This window comes from Cupressus sempervirens, chromosome 1 (assembly GCF_028749045.1).
Source record: "Cupressus sempervirens isolate cs-2001-9-10 chromosome 1, ASM2874904v1, whole genome shotgun sequence".
NCBI lineage: Eukaryota > Viridiplantae > Streptophyta > Pinopsida > Cupressales > Cupressaceae > Cupressus > Cupressus sempervirens.
The window spans coordinates 423,378,159-423,395,152 of record NC_143118.1 but is presented as its reverse complement, the minus strand read 5'-3'; positions in this window follow the sequence as shown (position 1 = coordinate 423,395,152).

The following is a 16,994-nucleotide window of genomic DNA, read 5'->3' as shown; positions in this document are numbered from 1 at the left end:
TGGAGCAATTTTGAGAAAGAGTAAGCATATCTTATTCTTATGATAAGTTCTTGAAGATCCAGGTTAAGTGTGATGAACTTGTGCCTCAATTTAATATTAGATTTGCAAAAGTTTTGAATGATATCCCTAAGAATTATAGACTAGATGATAAAATGTGTTTATTTGTCTATTTTGATGCATTTGAAAAGAAAATGAGTTATTTATTGAGAGATAAAGAACTTAGGACATTATATCAAGATTTTATGACTACTATAGAGATTGAAAACAATCTGAAATACAGATTGAATAGAGGTCATTTTTCTAGAAATGTGTGTTGATACAATGTGTTTTAAAGAAAGGATGAGTGTGGTGTTGATGCTTCAATTTAAAATCAGCTTATCAATACCCCTACTATAAGTTTTAATCAAGTGGAAAATTTAGATTAGAATATGTGTACAAGGTTGTTCAGTTATAAATGAAGTTACACATGTTCTTGACGCTACATCAGTAAGAAACTTTTTAGACTTTGATAGGGTTAAGCACTGAATTGATTTTACGAATCAAGTTTTATTTACAATAGTAAGTTCTTCTCATGATAATTGTATGTATTATGGTGTAACTAATACTTCAAAATATGAGGTTGCTACACCTAGATCTCAGTCTTGTGCAAGTATAGAGGCTGACAGTTATGTCTTTAATCATGAGTTTGATGTTGCTAATCCAACATGTCATGGAGAGATAACACAAGATGAAGAATGTGAATCACATTTATCTCAATCATAGTCAGAAGAATAAAGTGCACATGTTTGTAATGTTTTAGTAGTGGATGACAAGGTGGATTCACTTGATTAGTCAAATATGCAAGAAATGATTTCTCTTATGCATAGATTGTATCATGTTGAGAATGTTATAAAATATAAAGTTGAAATATATTCATCTCAATATTAGATCGAAGAAGCTGACAGTCATGTTTCAAATGGTGAAAATAAAGTTTCTGAGTTCTTCTTTTAAATATAAAAGTGAAGTTCCATTTCAGAATTATGAAAATTAGCTGGAGGTTGAAAGTTGTGAAGAAGAGTTGTCTACACATACAAGGATAAAGAGGTTGTTTATAAGGATGATATATGTAGTAGTAACCAGTAGTATACAAATGATTTTGAGGTCAATGTGTCAACACCTAAAGATGATTGGTTTGCAAGACATTTGAATCACCTTCATGAAGACAATGAAAGTAACTTTGATTTATATTATACATGCTTCATTGATAGAGTGGATGGTAACTTCTCATATAGTTCTGATTTTTCTTCACATGTTGAAAGTCTCCATGAAGATGAAATGGGTAGTGAGTTTAAAGTGTATACTAATGTTTTATATGATGAAGATCCTAATAATGATCATCCTATAATTTGTCAAAATGTTCAAAGAGGATCATTACATGGAATTATCAACTTGTTGTTTGAAGAAAACATCAAAGTTTTAGATTTAATTGAGAATGAGTTAAATGATGACACATTGTCCAGCTATTGTATAAGATCATATCATTCTTCTTTCAAGTATGACAATGAAAATGATAATGATATTGCATCTTATAATATGGATAACAAGGTGTTTTACGAAGTTGTTGAAAATCAGCATACACCTTGTAATGAGTTTTATGATGGATATTCTAATATGATGGTTGATTCATTTGTGTATTTTAAAGAACCATTTGATTATATTTGATTAGTTACAAATTATGACATTGATGACATGTGTGAGTACAAATCTGATTGCTTGTTTGAGTACCATTCGGTTATGCACAAGGATATACAATTTGAAGGTATGTGTGATCCTTTTCCCCAAATTGAATATGAATATTTCATATTCAAGAATGATAGTGTGCATGATTCAATTTTTGAAGAAGATTTTTAGTTTGGGTTTGATATTTTTGAGCATGCTGATAAGAAATTTCATAATGAGAAAATTGTAGAAAGTGAAGCTAAATTTTATATGCATTATGAAAGTGAGGATGCAGATTCAGTTTGGCCAAGTGAGTTGATTCATAATGCTAATCTGAATGGTGAGACAGAAATAAATAATGTTTCTATTTTACCTCATGAAACTTTAAATAAGAATCAAATTTATGATAGAGATAAAAGTTTTTGTTGATGTTCAGTGGCCCGGGGTCATCGTTTGTACATAGTAGAAGTAGTTGTTTCTTGCTTTATATAAAGTTGTTTGAGAGAAATTTTTGGTGTCAAGTGTGTGGTTTTCTTCTTCTAAAGATTTGAATTCTTACTATGCCCATAAGGGACATGCATCTCCAGATAGAGCCACTGCTGGGACTTAAAATTGAAGCCTCAATTTTGAGTACCATTGAAAAATCAAGCCCATGAGCACTTTTTGATGCACTTGTACCCATCTGTCCATTTGAGGACTAATAGGTGTTTAATTTTTCTAACACCTTTCATTAAATATTCCTATGTGTTTCATAAAGCTAAATTTTTATTCTAAGCCATTTCTTGAAGTCCTATTTTGAGCAATTCCCAATTCTGCATTTTTGCGCAAGTGCCAAATGGCAACAAGAGGCTGTGTTTTCAATTGAATATCTTGCACCCATTAACCTTTCATGACTCACCACTTTGTAAGTATTTAATGTCCATATAGAGAACCTATGTTTCATATTTCAAGTTTTTTTGAATCCATTTGACTAGGTTTTGAATCTCTCAAAGTTGGTCATTTATTTTTGTCATGCTAATGAATTTTTTTTAGAATTTTGGAAAGCCTTGTTTGACTTGTTATAACTTTGACCTAGTTGAAAAAAATGCTAAAATTTCCATTGTGTTTCATTTTAGAGGTTAGAGACTTACTATGTTTCAATTTTGGGCTTATGAAAAATTCATTTGATCAATTTTCAAAGGTGATTCCAAATGCAATTTGTAACATTTTACTGATGTCAAAGAAGTGCAAATTTGTCAGAACCCCTGTTCATGATGTCATATCTTGATATTCATGATTGGTGAGATTGAATGGATTATGCCACTTTTTTTTACTCTAAAAATTCTTTGAGTATGCCAATTTTCAAATTTTGATGAATCTGTTTACACACTTTCCTAGGTCCATTCCATTTGTAAAAACTATTTTTCTATCAATTATTTTTAGTCTGCAAATTTGGGTAGCCCACTTTGACCACTCACAAAATACATCTTGTTAGTTGTCATGAGCCAAAATCTTAGATTTATACTCTCCTTATGACAGTGACCCAATGCCCTAGTTTTTGTTTCCCCAAGTGTTAGTTTACCCAACTTTTGAAGCCAATTCCAAAGGCATCTTATGGTTTTCTAACTTGTTATCTTGTAGGTAATTCTTAGAGGGAAACTTTAACAGTCAATATTTTTTGAATGATAAATTTTCATGAGATTAGATATGATAGCACACAAGTATGTGGAACAAAGAATCAGTATGTTAGATTTAGAGCCTGATCAGGTGTTTTGGTCAGTTTTTAAGGCCAGTCAAAGAACCTCCTGATGCAAAATTGGCAGTTTACAAAAAGAGTTAAAATGAGTTTTATTTGATTGTTCAATGGTCAAATTTGTTTCAAATCAATGCCAGAGGGTGAATGAGTCAATTTTGTAGTTCAATTGTTCACAAACAATTTTTTTTTAGTTGGACCCACTTTAGGATCCAACTAATTCCATTAGTTTGATGAGATGTTTTCAAACCAAAGATGTTTCAAAAGATTATAATCATGTTAGTTGTTGATGATTGGTATAGAAAACATTTTGGGACAATATGTGAGGCTGAGGTAGGATCCATGCTACCTAAACTCATTGATCGACCACAAACTATAAACTGTTGAGAAGAGCTAGCTCAAACCCAAATAGCTTAAATGATGTCATCAATTAATCAAGCTCCATGTCTTGAATAGAATAAAAAGTGTAGGGTTGTGAAGGTTCACAACTTCATTTTAATCACTAAATACATTTGTTTAAATCATTACGTTTTCTAAGGCCACACTATTTTACCTATCACAAGGGGGATGTTTTCAAAAAGTGATTCAACTTATCAATGAAATAGTTTATTTGCATATTCAAAGTCTATCCTACAAACATATTCCTCATGCATCCTCCTATCTACAGCTTCCAAACTACTTCCATAGAAAATGTAAAGACCTTCAAACCAATATCAATGATTTCCATGAAAAGCATATATGTGAAATGCCAAAAAGGAGGATGTAAGTGACACAGTTTTAGAGAGCAAGAATAATGATGTTTAAAAAAAACTTGTTTCCTAATAATAGTTGACAGGGAGTTCTCAACTATCCCTTCAAAGAAGAGGGTGAAGAAGAGGAGAGAACATCTATGAGGAGTGCTACCATGAGGGACAAAGCCAATTGTGGTGGACATACCAAAGACTAAGAAGACTTTTTGCAAGAATAAGACTTCCAAAAAGCACACCTTACACAAGGTAATTTAGTACAAGAAGGGAAAAGATAGTCTTACTGCCCAAGGAAAGAGACATTATGATAGGAAACAATTAGGATATGGAGGTAAAACTAAGCCTACTTTCCACAAAAAGGCCAAGACTATGAAAAAGATTGTGCTGAGTCTGCAATATCAATCATGCAAACATGTTTCCCGACATTCAATCAAATGCAACACAATCTAAAGGGGCAATAGAGATGAAGCAAGGTAGAGCAATTTTGAGTAGGAAATGACAAAACCTCTCTTTGGTCTTTGAAAATGGACCCTATGCTGTAGTATAAGGAAGGAAGGAAGCTATTAAGAAGGAGTGGAATGGGGCATAGTGGTAGAGGAACTCACACAAAGGAGGAATGACCTTCACATTATAGGAAGAGCATGCATAAAGAATAAGGAGCTACCTTCAAGAAAAAGCCCCTAGGTAGTCAAAGATGCCCATGAGGAGAGGTAGCACCTATTGAAGTTTATGAAATCCAACTCTGAAGATGCCCAAGATCACCTACATGTGAAAACCTATCAAAGAGAAGCTAAGGAGTGGAAAAGCATGGAGCAAGGGAAAAACCCTAAACAGACATGATAGACAACAAGTATGCAAACACAAGAAAATATGTATTTATAATGAGAATGCATTATAAAAATACAATGAGGGAGCTCAAATATAAAGAGCTCTAGGAATCTACTAGAACAAGACATAAAATGCTAGGAGATAAGTGTGATAGCTAAGCATACATGCATATGAGGTGGAGGGAATAAGTATGAATTAGGAGAGAACAAACTCCTGTATTGTCAACAACTTATAACTAACTCCTAGACTACAACTAATTAATAAATGCATTTACCTAAGTAAGCTTAAGTAAATAGGATAAATAATTATTTACTCTAACACCCCCCCTTCAGTGCAACTTAGGGAAATGTAGAAATTTAGAATGGGTCCTAGAAATGATGCCATGTTAGGTACCCATATACAAATGCAAAAAATGCAACCTCTGAAAATGGGGAAAGAGAGAAAACCATGTGGGAAAAACCCTCCCCCAAAAAGAGGTAACCTAGTGAAGAACTGAAGAAGCCTCCAACTTGGGAAATGTCCCCTACAACAATAACAATGAGTGATTATGAAGAAGCATCACCGAAGCATGAAGAGCCGCAAATCTACCAAACTACTAATTTGAAATACCTCCATGGAAGAAGAAGGCACAAACTTAGTGTGTCTACATGGTAGATGATCTATCTCACCGAAATGCATAGGTAGTCAGCCACTGCAATTGCCTGGTATATAGGATCAACCACTTAATACATAGTTCACACTATCAAACCATCAAACCACGGATGCATTAGAAAAACAACATAACTCCCCCTTAATGTAGACGGGGTGAGATGATAGGCAACTAAGAAGGTGGGCCAAAGTTCTCCTACAAACGAACCAAGAATGATGAGAGAGGAAGAGGTAAAGACACCTATAAAGACATGGTCAAATTGATACTACATGGGGCTAATGTCATGGAAATGACACTCACCTGACAAAGGGAGAATGCCTAAAATAGAAAACAACTATCCCCCCCAATGGTTCTTTATAAAAATAGTGCATGTACAATTGACTCAAAACAATGTTCATGACCCCCAGAATGCAAGAATGACACTTTATCTCGGTGTGATACAAAAAAGTGCTTCAAAATGATAGCTACAATGATCAAAACTGAAAACAAGCTACAAAAAAACATAGTACAACCTAAAAAAAAGAAATCATGCTAGGAAAAATAGTGCTAGGGTCTAAAATACTCAAGATATCCACCTTATAGTAAAAATGCAAAAAATATGATAGGAAGAGCATGGGCCAAAAAATAAGAAAAAGGACCACATTCTGAAAAGGTGACAAAACCAGCTTTCCAGAAATATAAAGTTTTCAAAAAAGGGGCATTGGACTCAAAAGATATGCATGCCAAAGTCAAAAATCAAACTTTAGACTTCAACTATAAAAATGGGCCAAAAAAACCATCAAAACCTAAAAATACCTACAACAATATCTCCATCTTGGAACTAGCTTCCTAGCACTTCTTTTAGATCGGAAAAATACCTCTGTATGCTCAAGTTATGGCCAAAAAATAGCAAGTAGGTCAAAAAGGACCTAGGAGAGGTGCAAGGGCTAAGATGCTAATGATGTCATGTTGATTTCAGCAATTTGCATGTTTAAAATTGACGGCCCATCAGCCGTTAGTGCAAAAATGTTGCCACATGGTTGCCACTTTGCACACATGCCTCGCATCACACCTACGTGGTGCCGACTAGGCTGCTGGCACTGATGAGGTATGCCATGCTAGTGCTGATGTAGACCTAAGTTGGCAGTGACTATAACTTGGTAGAGAAAAGCAGAAGGGAAGTGATAGGACCCGGGTAGAGCGGTGGGAAATCACCTGCTGAGCTGTAGGATTGACAGAGGCACAACTAGTGTTGGGTGGTGGGCGAGCCACGGTCGAGGCTGGGAAAAGTGTGAGCAGAACTACCGAGCATAGTAGGGCATAGGCAAAGCATGAGCAGCCCTATAGTGGCCATGAGGCAGTGCCATGATGGCGTAGCCTGCACAATATATTTTTTTATAAAAAAATTTCACTCTATGTCCATACGACCATACGGTAGGGACCTGTAACAAAAAAAAAATTTCCTCCCAAAGCTCTATCTCCAAAAAAGAAAAGTTTTAAATGAATATTGAATGTAAATGGCCTTCCAAATCCAATGATAGTGTCCATTTGGGCTGAAAGTGCTCTAAAAATTTGCTGATCCCCTAATTTGAGGAAAAATACACAAACAAACTAGGATTTGGGACTTCAAATCATGGCTTCAAAAATCTTTCAATGAAGCAGCAGTAGGAAGGCTCTAATACAATGTTGGAGTTGATGAAATCCAACTCCAAAGATGCCCAAGATCACCTAAATGCAAAAACTTGTCAAAGAGAAGCCAAGGAGAGGAAGAGCATGGAGCAAGGGAAAAACCCTAAATGGACATGAGAGACAATAAGTATGCCAACATAAGAAAATATGTATTTAGAATGAGAATGCATTATAAAAATACAATGAGGGAGCTCGAATATAAAGAGCTCCAAGAATCTCCTAGAACAAGCTAGAAGATGCTAGGAGATAAGTGTGACAGCTAAGCATACATGCACATGAGGTGGAAAGTCCTCGAACAGTGTGAGAGGATAAGTATGACTTAAGAGAGAACAAAATCCCATATTGTCACCAAATTCTAACTAACTGCTAGACTACAACTAATTAATAAATGCATTTACCTAAGTAAGCTTAAGTAAATAAAATAAATAATTAATAATTAATTATTTACTCTAACAGCGCCAAGGTAGGAAGGCAGCATGTGAAACAAAAGCCAAATGCTAAAGAGAAGTCCACATAATGCAGAAAAGACATGCCCACACCATGTAAAAAAGAGCTACTAGTTTTGAAATAAGAAAGGAAGTACCAATAGGGGCACTGTCCTAGTCAATGTAGTGGAGAAAAAAGGTGATGCAATTCCTCTTAGCTTGGATCTGCCCACATCACACAAATTGCATAAGTGCAAGATACACCCAATGTTGTTTGGGGATTTCCTAACAGAGAAAGTAGGAAGGGTGTAATAAATCATCCAAAGATGCTCTTCAATACTTTCGAGCAACTGGATTCTAAAATATCTCAAAACTTTAGAAATCTAATAGGGAAAAAGGCATGGTGTATAGGCCAAGTACTTCTATTTTCTTGCTTTGAAGGAACACTGAAGGTTGACACCAAAGGGAAAAGACAGTTCAAAAAACTTTATCCCACATTGCTAAAGTGATGGTGAGTTTTTGTATTTAAATATAATTCAACTCTATATGCATTGTGTCTTAAAGACACTGGCCTTTTGGAAAGGTAGTAGCTTTGTGGTGGGCTTGACCTAGATAGTTGGAGGCAAGTAGAATATAATTTTGAACAAGCATGCAAATCAAGGTGGTGACATAGAAAATTGACAAAAAAGTGGTTGAACTTCGGTGCTCACTATGTCGCTACCAAAAAATAGTGAGGTTTTCTTGCATGCAACATGGTGACCTACTAGAAAACCTTAAAATCTTGCAAGAGTTGTAGGGCCTGCATAATGTAGTCAGCAAATTAGAGAATGAAAAGTGGCAATTGAGTGATGTAGTGTTGACATGTCATGATGAGGTGGATGGTGACTGGATGCCAACTAACAATGAGGTGGATGGGTTTGAAAGTGACAAGTGGTAGAGGCTTCAAACATATCACACTTCTTGAGGTGCTAACATGGCAAATAATGACACGTGTCACGAGGTCACTATGTCATTGGTGATGTGGCAAAATGCTGACTAGGATAGCAATATAATGACTGATGACATGGCATAGTGAGATGGCCTAATGACATGCCAAAGCTGAGGATGAATAAAATGAGGCCACATGGTGTCCAGTTGTTGGGGCCAGATGACAAAGAAAAAAATGAACTAATCCAATGAAAATACATGGCAAGCCCAGATGAGAAAACAAAGGAAAAAATCAAAGTCATAAAATTAATTTTTTATATTTTGGCTGAATGTGGAGGGTTAGAAATTTTTAAATAAATTTGGATTTTATTCTGTTGCTTTAACTTTTGAAAAATTAATTTTTTTCTCAAATGTAATATGAAAGCTATGGTTGGGAGCCCGAATTTCAAATGACTACTAGAGGGAAATTTTTTGTCTAAAATAGGCACTTCAATATACCATTGGAATCGAGATGAAACACATTTTTTGAATATGAGGTCTAATTTTACATAGCTACTCAGTAGTTTTCTCTATAAGCAAATATGTAATTTTTGGGGCATTCTCAGTAGAATGGGTAGAATTCATCATTGATCATCAAAATTGGTTAGAGGGTAGATATGAAAACTTGTTCAAGCCTGAATGTAAAAAAAATAATTCTGAAAAGATTATATTGCATTCTAGAGGCCATTTAATTGATTTTGGCTTTTTCCTTGATTTCAAATTTGGCATCAAAAGTGATTATTGTTCCATCAAGTATTTGAGATACTTTATAGTTTGGGAGGCAAAAATGATCAAGGATTTGATTTACTACTTGTAGAGAGAGATTAGAGAGATTCTTTTCACTATTAGGAGATGTTTCCCAAGTGGAGACATGTTGGATGCACAATAGATCCAGTAATTCACTCTTCTCTATATCATTCTCTTTCTCATTCTTCATGGGGGTTCCATATTTTTTTAGTATGAGACCATTCTTGGTTGCAAATTTTTAGTCTTTTTGTGAGAACATTTTGTTGGATCCAAAACTATGATTCCACCATTATTCTTTAGCATGTTTTCTCTTGTATGAATAGTAGTAGGAAAGATAATATAGCTAGTTCTAATATATTAGGTGTTTTCATGTTTTGATTTCATCCATTTGAATGTATTGTTTCAAAGCATTGAATACAAATAAGCAAGAATTTCTTTAGTTTCATTTTGATTCTCAACTCCTATCTTAGTAATTTGTAGTCTTATGTGGTTTAGGGACAAAGAACCGAGGTTCACTTGCATCTGTTTAAAGTTATATGTCAAATATGTCTTACTATTGGAACAAAGGGATAGGTAAATGCTTTATGTGTTTAACAATATTGTTGGTTATTTTGAGAAGGATATTTCATAAGAATGAGGTCTTAATGAACACCAATCTCTAATTCACAAGGTGATTAGATAGATTTGATACTTTGGTATATGGAATATGCCATTGATATCATAGATGTATGTATTTGATTCATGAAATTGCCCAATAGGTAAGGCATTGATCAACTACAAGATCATTTGTTCTTACTGCTACATATTTGGGGTTTTTGTTGATATTCAACATCATTAATCAAACATATTTTCCTTTTATGTTGAAATTTATTCAAAGGCTAACCCTCACTCAGCTTATCAATTCCATTATCTTGCATTTAGCTACTATAGATGTATGTTATCAGGTGAGTCATTAGGAGAAATAAGGGTTAAATCTACTTATAATAGATACAAGAATATGTTTAGCACTGGTACCATATAATTGAATCTGAGGTCAACCTACGTAGGTTTTGCAAAGCCTAAAGTGAAGAAGGAGTGTAGCCTTATAGTTGGCCCAAGTTTGTGCTGAATTGTGTCCATTGTTGGAGATAGCTGCCCATAGATGCATTCTTTCCTTGTAAGCTTGGTTATTCAAACTCTATTAAATCAAGAACCAACATCTTCTATGATAAAAATGAAGGATACTTCATCCTCATCATCTTTCTCATCACTAGTTGAATCTACATTAGTCATACACTCTTAAGTGATATAGCACCACTTCTCTTTTTCCTTGACCACTTCTTGTTGAAACTTATTAGTTGTCTTTTTCTCTCTAGTCTCTAGCTTCCTATTAGGCACTATATATCTAGTAGCATAATGTCCTACCTTTCTCTAGTTAAAGAATTTGATAGAAAGTTTTCCCTTGTACTTCTATTTTCCTTTGACTATTCTTTTTCTGAACAAATACTCTAGTTCTTCTTGTTCTTATTCTTCTTTAGAATATAAGCTTTCTAGCTCCTTTCTTTGTTTACATGTATTGGGTTCTCCTTTTTCCCACTAGTATAACTGATGCTTTGAATGTAATTTCAACCCCTAGTGGTCAACTATTGGATAAGATTCTAAGTAAAATGCAATGAGTGAACTTACTACAGCTCTATCTTTTCTATTGTTCTCATGTCTTGAAAAGTTGAAACCCTTATGACATACTTAAGAAACATGGTTCTCAACATCTTACTCATGGACCCATCTTCTAATACCAATCCACTACATGCTTTGATGAATACCATGATGTCCTTCACTCTGTTGACATAGCCTTGAATCTATTCACCTTCTTGTATTATCATGCCATTGAACTTTCCTCTTAGGATCTAGTCTCCATCCATCATGACATGTTTGTTGTTGGATTAATGATGTAGGCAAGGTAGCTTAAAGGGAAGGGGTGAATCAAGAAACAATAAAACTTTATCTTATTTCACCAATTAATCATTCATATAATATTATAATCTAATTGCTTGCATGAAAGCAATAGAATATTCATAACAATTGACATAAGATATGGTAACCTAGAAACCTTCCAAATAGAAAGTAATGCTAGGGTGGGGATGATACCCACAAGCTTTAGTACTATAGTATAAATTTAACATATTAAGGCTTACAATTGGTAACTTGTGATGATGTGCCTTATTATGAGAAATAAGAACTATGAGGTCCAAATTGTGAAATGATTTACAAAGCATACACTAGTACATTTGAGGTCATTTTTTGACTTTTATTGGTTGAAATTTTGGACGAAATTTGGACTAAATTTGACCAAATTTGACCAACGTACTAGTTGGTCAAAATTTTGACCAACACATTGGTCAAAAATTGCACAAAATTGTTGGCACAGTTTTTGCCAAGCATTGGTTGAAATTTCAACCAATGCTAGTAGAAAACTAAACAACATTGGTCAAAATTTTGACCAATGCTTGGTAGAAAACTGCCAAGAATTGGTCAAATTTAGCAATTTCCCTTCCTATGAAATTATTGTCTAAAACCTTTCTAATGAGATAATGTGTTATGAGCTTTTCATCAGTGGGATGGAACATGAATCCAAGAGGTAGTTGGGCATCACCCATATCATGACTGTAACTAAAGTTAAGAGCCTCTATTATTGAATTCTCTTCCCTATCACTCATATTCATTTCCTTTTCTATTCATAATTCATATGATGCAAAGGAAAGGAAATGAATATGGGTGATGGGAAAGAGAATTCAATAATAGAGGCTCTTAACTTTAGTTACAGTCATGATATGGGTGATGCACAATTGTCTCCTAGATTCATGTTCCATCTCATTGATGAAGAGCTCATAACACATTATCTCATTAGAAAGGTTTTAGACAATAATTTGATTAGAAGGGCCATTTCTAAAGTGGACCTAAAAAATTTTGAGCCTTAGGGAGGGTTCAATTCCCTCCTTTATTATTCACTATGGGTTCTAAACATAACAAAAATCAATTTAGATTAAACCACTTAAGTTCCATAGCAACTTGGGCATTACAATAGAGGATCTGACATGCCTTTCCCTCAAATCTAAAAACCAATAATTATATCATAATCGAAACATTTATGCCAACTTGGTTTGTATCTCAATTATGAGAAAACCATCCAACATTCTTTCTAATGGTAGGCTTTGACAGTATCAAGGGCATAATGAAGCACTTTGGAACAATCAGAAAGAAAATCTTCCAGTTTGCCATATACCATTTCAAATTTAGATATATCTTTCTGATCTAACAACATCCCATTGTTAAAAGTGCCAAAAAGGCATGCAAACATTTGTGGATCAGCACAAGATCCATAATACTGAAATGTATTTGTAATATGCACTTGGAGATGATGCATAGAACCTCTATCTACAAGAGTCATTCTATGAAAATTCCTACACAAATAAAAAAGTTCTAGATACAAGCAAACAATAATGTGTTACTCATCCTGCATCCTATGCCTTCCCACACCTAAGTTATTAATATCTTTAATTTATGAGATAGTAAATGTTACCAACAAAATCTCTTCAAATTTTCAAGCTACCAACTAGTAGCTTGTATAATATTTCTGAACTTCAATTATCAATTAGCCACTTCAAGCAACAAGAGCCCCTTCTCATATAAAAAGAATGTTTCCTTTAAAAGAATAAGTTATGCCTCTCAAAGCCTAATTCTATTCTATCCTATGGCAGCCTCATGATCACATATTTGTATGCCATAGAGATGTGTTAAGAAGACATCATACTAAGATAGCTCTATAGTCTACTACTCAAACCCCAGTAATGAGCACACTCTTCCACACCGCAGTCTCCAAAAAACAATCCTAATAAAGACAAAAAAAATTCTCCCATTTAAAAGAAAAAAATTTGTATAGGTTATTTACAATAGGAGTAAGAGGCAATATATCCTCAAAAGGTGTGATTAAAAAACCACACATAATGAAATTCTTGCAACATCGACCTTGTAGGGTAAAAAAGATTACTTCAAGTTCAAAGTGATTAATATTACAATAAAACTAGAAAATAAAACATCACAGTGTTGCACAGTTGAGCAAGTCTCATCAACAGGAAAGCAATTACCAAACATGAAACTATTACAACATCACTTGAGCATTGTAGACAAAAGCAACTGACTCACAAGGATAAAAAAACATTTCATTGATGTAGAGTCTAAGATTTTTAGCTCAAAATTTTTAGCTCAAAATTTCTAGAAAACAAAATCCAATAAACATTAAAATCAGAAAACAAACTTAAAAAGTATTGGACTTGGAGACTTCTTACCTTTAAAACTTTCAACTTGTGCATTGTATAGTGTACTATCAATTGCATAACAAGTAGCATAGTACCAATTACATAATTTTATTATGAAGTTATATAATGTAAATCTAAGGAATTGGAGTAATCATCCCATTATTCCTATTTATCCTAAAAGGAGACATTACACCTTACTCATTGATATTAGTAGTCAGAAACATCAAAAGTGCAGTCCAACATATCAGGTATTGACTTAATGGTGTCATCATTTCATGACTCGATCCTTATGTTCTCTTTCTCATACCAATGACTTAATGGTTTGTAAATAGTCAAGGTGTGCCATGATCCATCTAATAGGATGGTAATAAAAACAAATTCCATGGAAAAAATAAAGAGTTTTTATGAAATCAACTTTGTTCCATAGTACACTTGATGAAAAAGTAATGAACTTGACATGTTTGATGCTACATTAGATGAGATGCTAATGGAGTATTAATAGAAAAACTAGATGTTACGACCTTATTTGCCAAGTTGCGTCAATGAGAAAATGTGTAGATTACGTCTCCTAAGACTACAATGATGATGAAATTAATAATCAAGGATAAGTATGGGTTGGGATGGGAGGTTAAATAATATCAATAGAAAATTCTAAGATTATATGGATAGAATTTGATGCCTTGGATTTTGTAAGTAGTCTAATAAATTCATTTTGTTATATCTTTACTAATGCAAGCAAGGTCTAACTTAAAGAAACTAAGACTTGAAATGATTCCTATGCAATTTCAGTCAGAGAAAAATAAAAACTTTCCAACTTCACTCAAGTCAGAACATCAAAAATTTCAAACTAGGTGATCCAAAAGAAAACATGAAACATGGTAACTTGTATCATAGAGATCATGTGAATATAGAGTGTTGTTACTCACATTCTCCTAGATATCAGATACAAAAATATACAAAATCTATAGGTTGACATCACAAATTCTACCATGAAGTACCAGATCTGCAACTTTGCTTCAACCATTTTAATTCTACTTGATATGCCAGATGATTTTTAATTATAATAAAAACTAAACATTACTATTTTAACCTCTATTCTGAAACCAAACATGAAACTTGCACTTTCTATGGCTTGTCAATGGCCATTGAGAGCTTAAAACAAAACTATTTCAAAAATGGCAAGTGAAGATAATCTCCATAAAGACAACTAGAATTTCTAGGCTATGTCTAGGGCATGCATGACCAATCCTTATTGAATAGTGGCTTACCACCCACTCTTTGTTGGTTTTAATTTGTCTTTTGTTTATCTTTGTATTATGGCTATTATGTTTTATCAACCAATTCTCAATCTATATATAGGACTATTGGTATTGATCAAATAGCGAGAATGAAGGAAAAAGGGAAACATTATGCCTTGTTAGGATGCTGCTATAACTTTTCCTTGATGATCGTAGAGGATCTATCAACAAACAATGAACTCAACTTGCCTCTATTCAAAATTCTTTCAAGCTTAACAACATAGAATTTGGGCACACATAGACAAGGAAATGGAAGATATGGAGTGGTTGGGAACACGGGTTGAGAAAACAACTACAACAGAACTAGCACAAAATGATAATCTCCACAAAGTCACTTTGAAGAATTGGGGAACATTTATCACATGAATAATCAATCCATCTTGACAAGTGGTTTTCAAAGCACCTATCATTGGATCAAAGTTATTCTAGTCAAATCATAATTACCACAAGACAACCAAGTTCATACTACAAAGCAAAAACAATTAACTGATTTTGCCATTAGAGATGAATTGAAATATTAATCTAATATATTGGAGTTTCAGGAGCTTGCAACATTGATTAAAGAAAATATGGGATTTTGTAAGGCTACTCATTTAATTGACAGCATGTTTTCTTAAATTTTTATCAAGATTACTAATTTGCAACTAAGGTCTTTGTTCATACCCCAATGGTGAGGGGAGAATACAACCAAAATATAGAATAATAACATAGAGATAATAGAGAGATTATGTTATATTTCTTCTTGTACATGAATTCTCCACATCTCAAGACTCAAACATTGCCTCCTTTTCATCCATGCAAAAAAACTAATGAAATCCTATAAAAATCCATTACTAATTAATTAATTTATTAAAGATAAAAAAAAATCCATAATTTTCCTCTAACTCCCAATGTATTTGCTAATTAATTGGATTCAAACCACCATAAGATTATTGGGAGGGTACAAAAAAAACAACTATCTATATGCACAATAATCTAGAAATCTCTAGAATACATCCATATCACAAAGATACCTGCATAGGGAACACAACATCTCATCTCTAGTGTAAACATAATTTAGATATTATACGATAAATGGAGATCATAATAATGACATGATGAACATTAGAAATAGAGACTTGAACATTACATGAGTAACATTGTATTATATGGGAGACATGAGTCAATTCAGATCATTAATCAATCATTGTTCAATTAGTTCTACATATTTGAATGGAGGTTTATCCTAAGAAGCAAGAAGGTTGGGCTACATTGTTCTTAGTGAAGTCAATCAGAAAAAACAATTCCTACATTGTATGAACCAAGTATGAACATCTGAAATAGAAAATCATTTACACTATTGACCACATTCATCCTTATACTAATCAATTTGGCAAGATAAGTTTTGCTAGTCAAAAATTGATTAGATTAGTGGATATCGTATTCATAGAAGAGAGATGTCAGAAATAGTAAACCATATACTTGTTTTGATATAATATTTGTACTTTGACAATATTCTATTCAACTTGACTTTGGTTATAGAAGGTAGAAGTTAGATGGGGGTCAAGAATGAAGGATAGAGAAACTTTTTTTGGTAGTAGCATGCACTTTGATGGAATGTAGTAGCCATGTAAGCCTCAAAGGTTATCACTAAATGATAGTTTATGGAATTTCCCAAGTGGGAATTCTCTCTCATGAGAGTTGAAGGAAGGCATGTCTAGAATGTTTCAAAATGAAGTGCACCATAGTTCAGAATGTAGGATAATTTTTTTTTTCCATCTAGCATAGGCTCTAATAGAATACCATTAGGTGGGTGGCAAAAAGAGGTCACTCTCATAGGGTCAAACCAATAAAAAAGTGCATAAAGTTGCAAAGACTACCCAAGTGGGAGATAGTATTCAAAGAAGTACATATTATAAATGACATGCATTGATGGACGAAGATCAGGAGTATTGTGAACCAT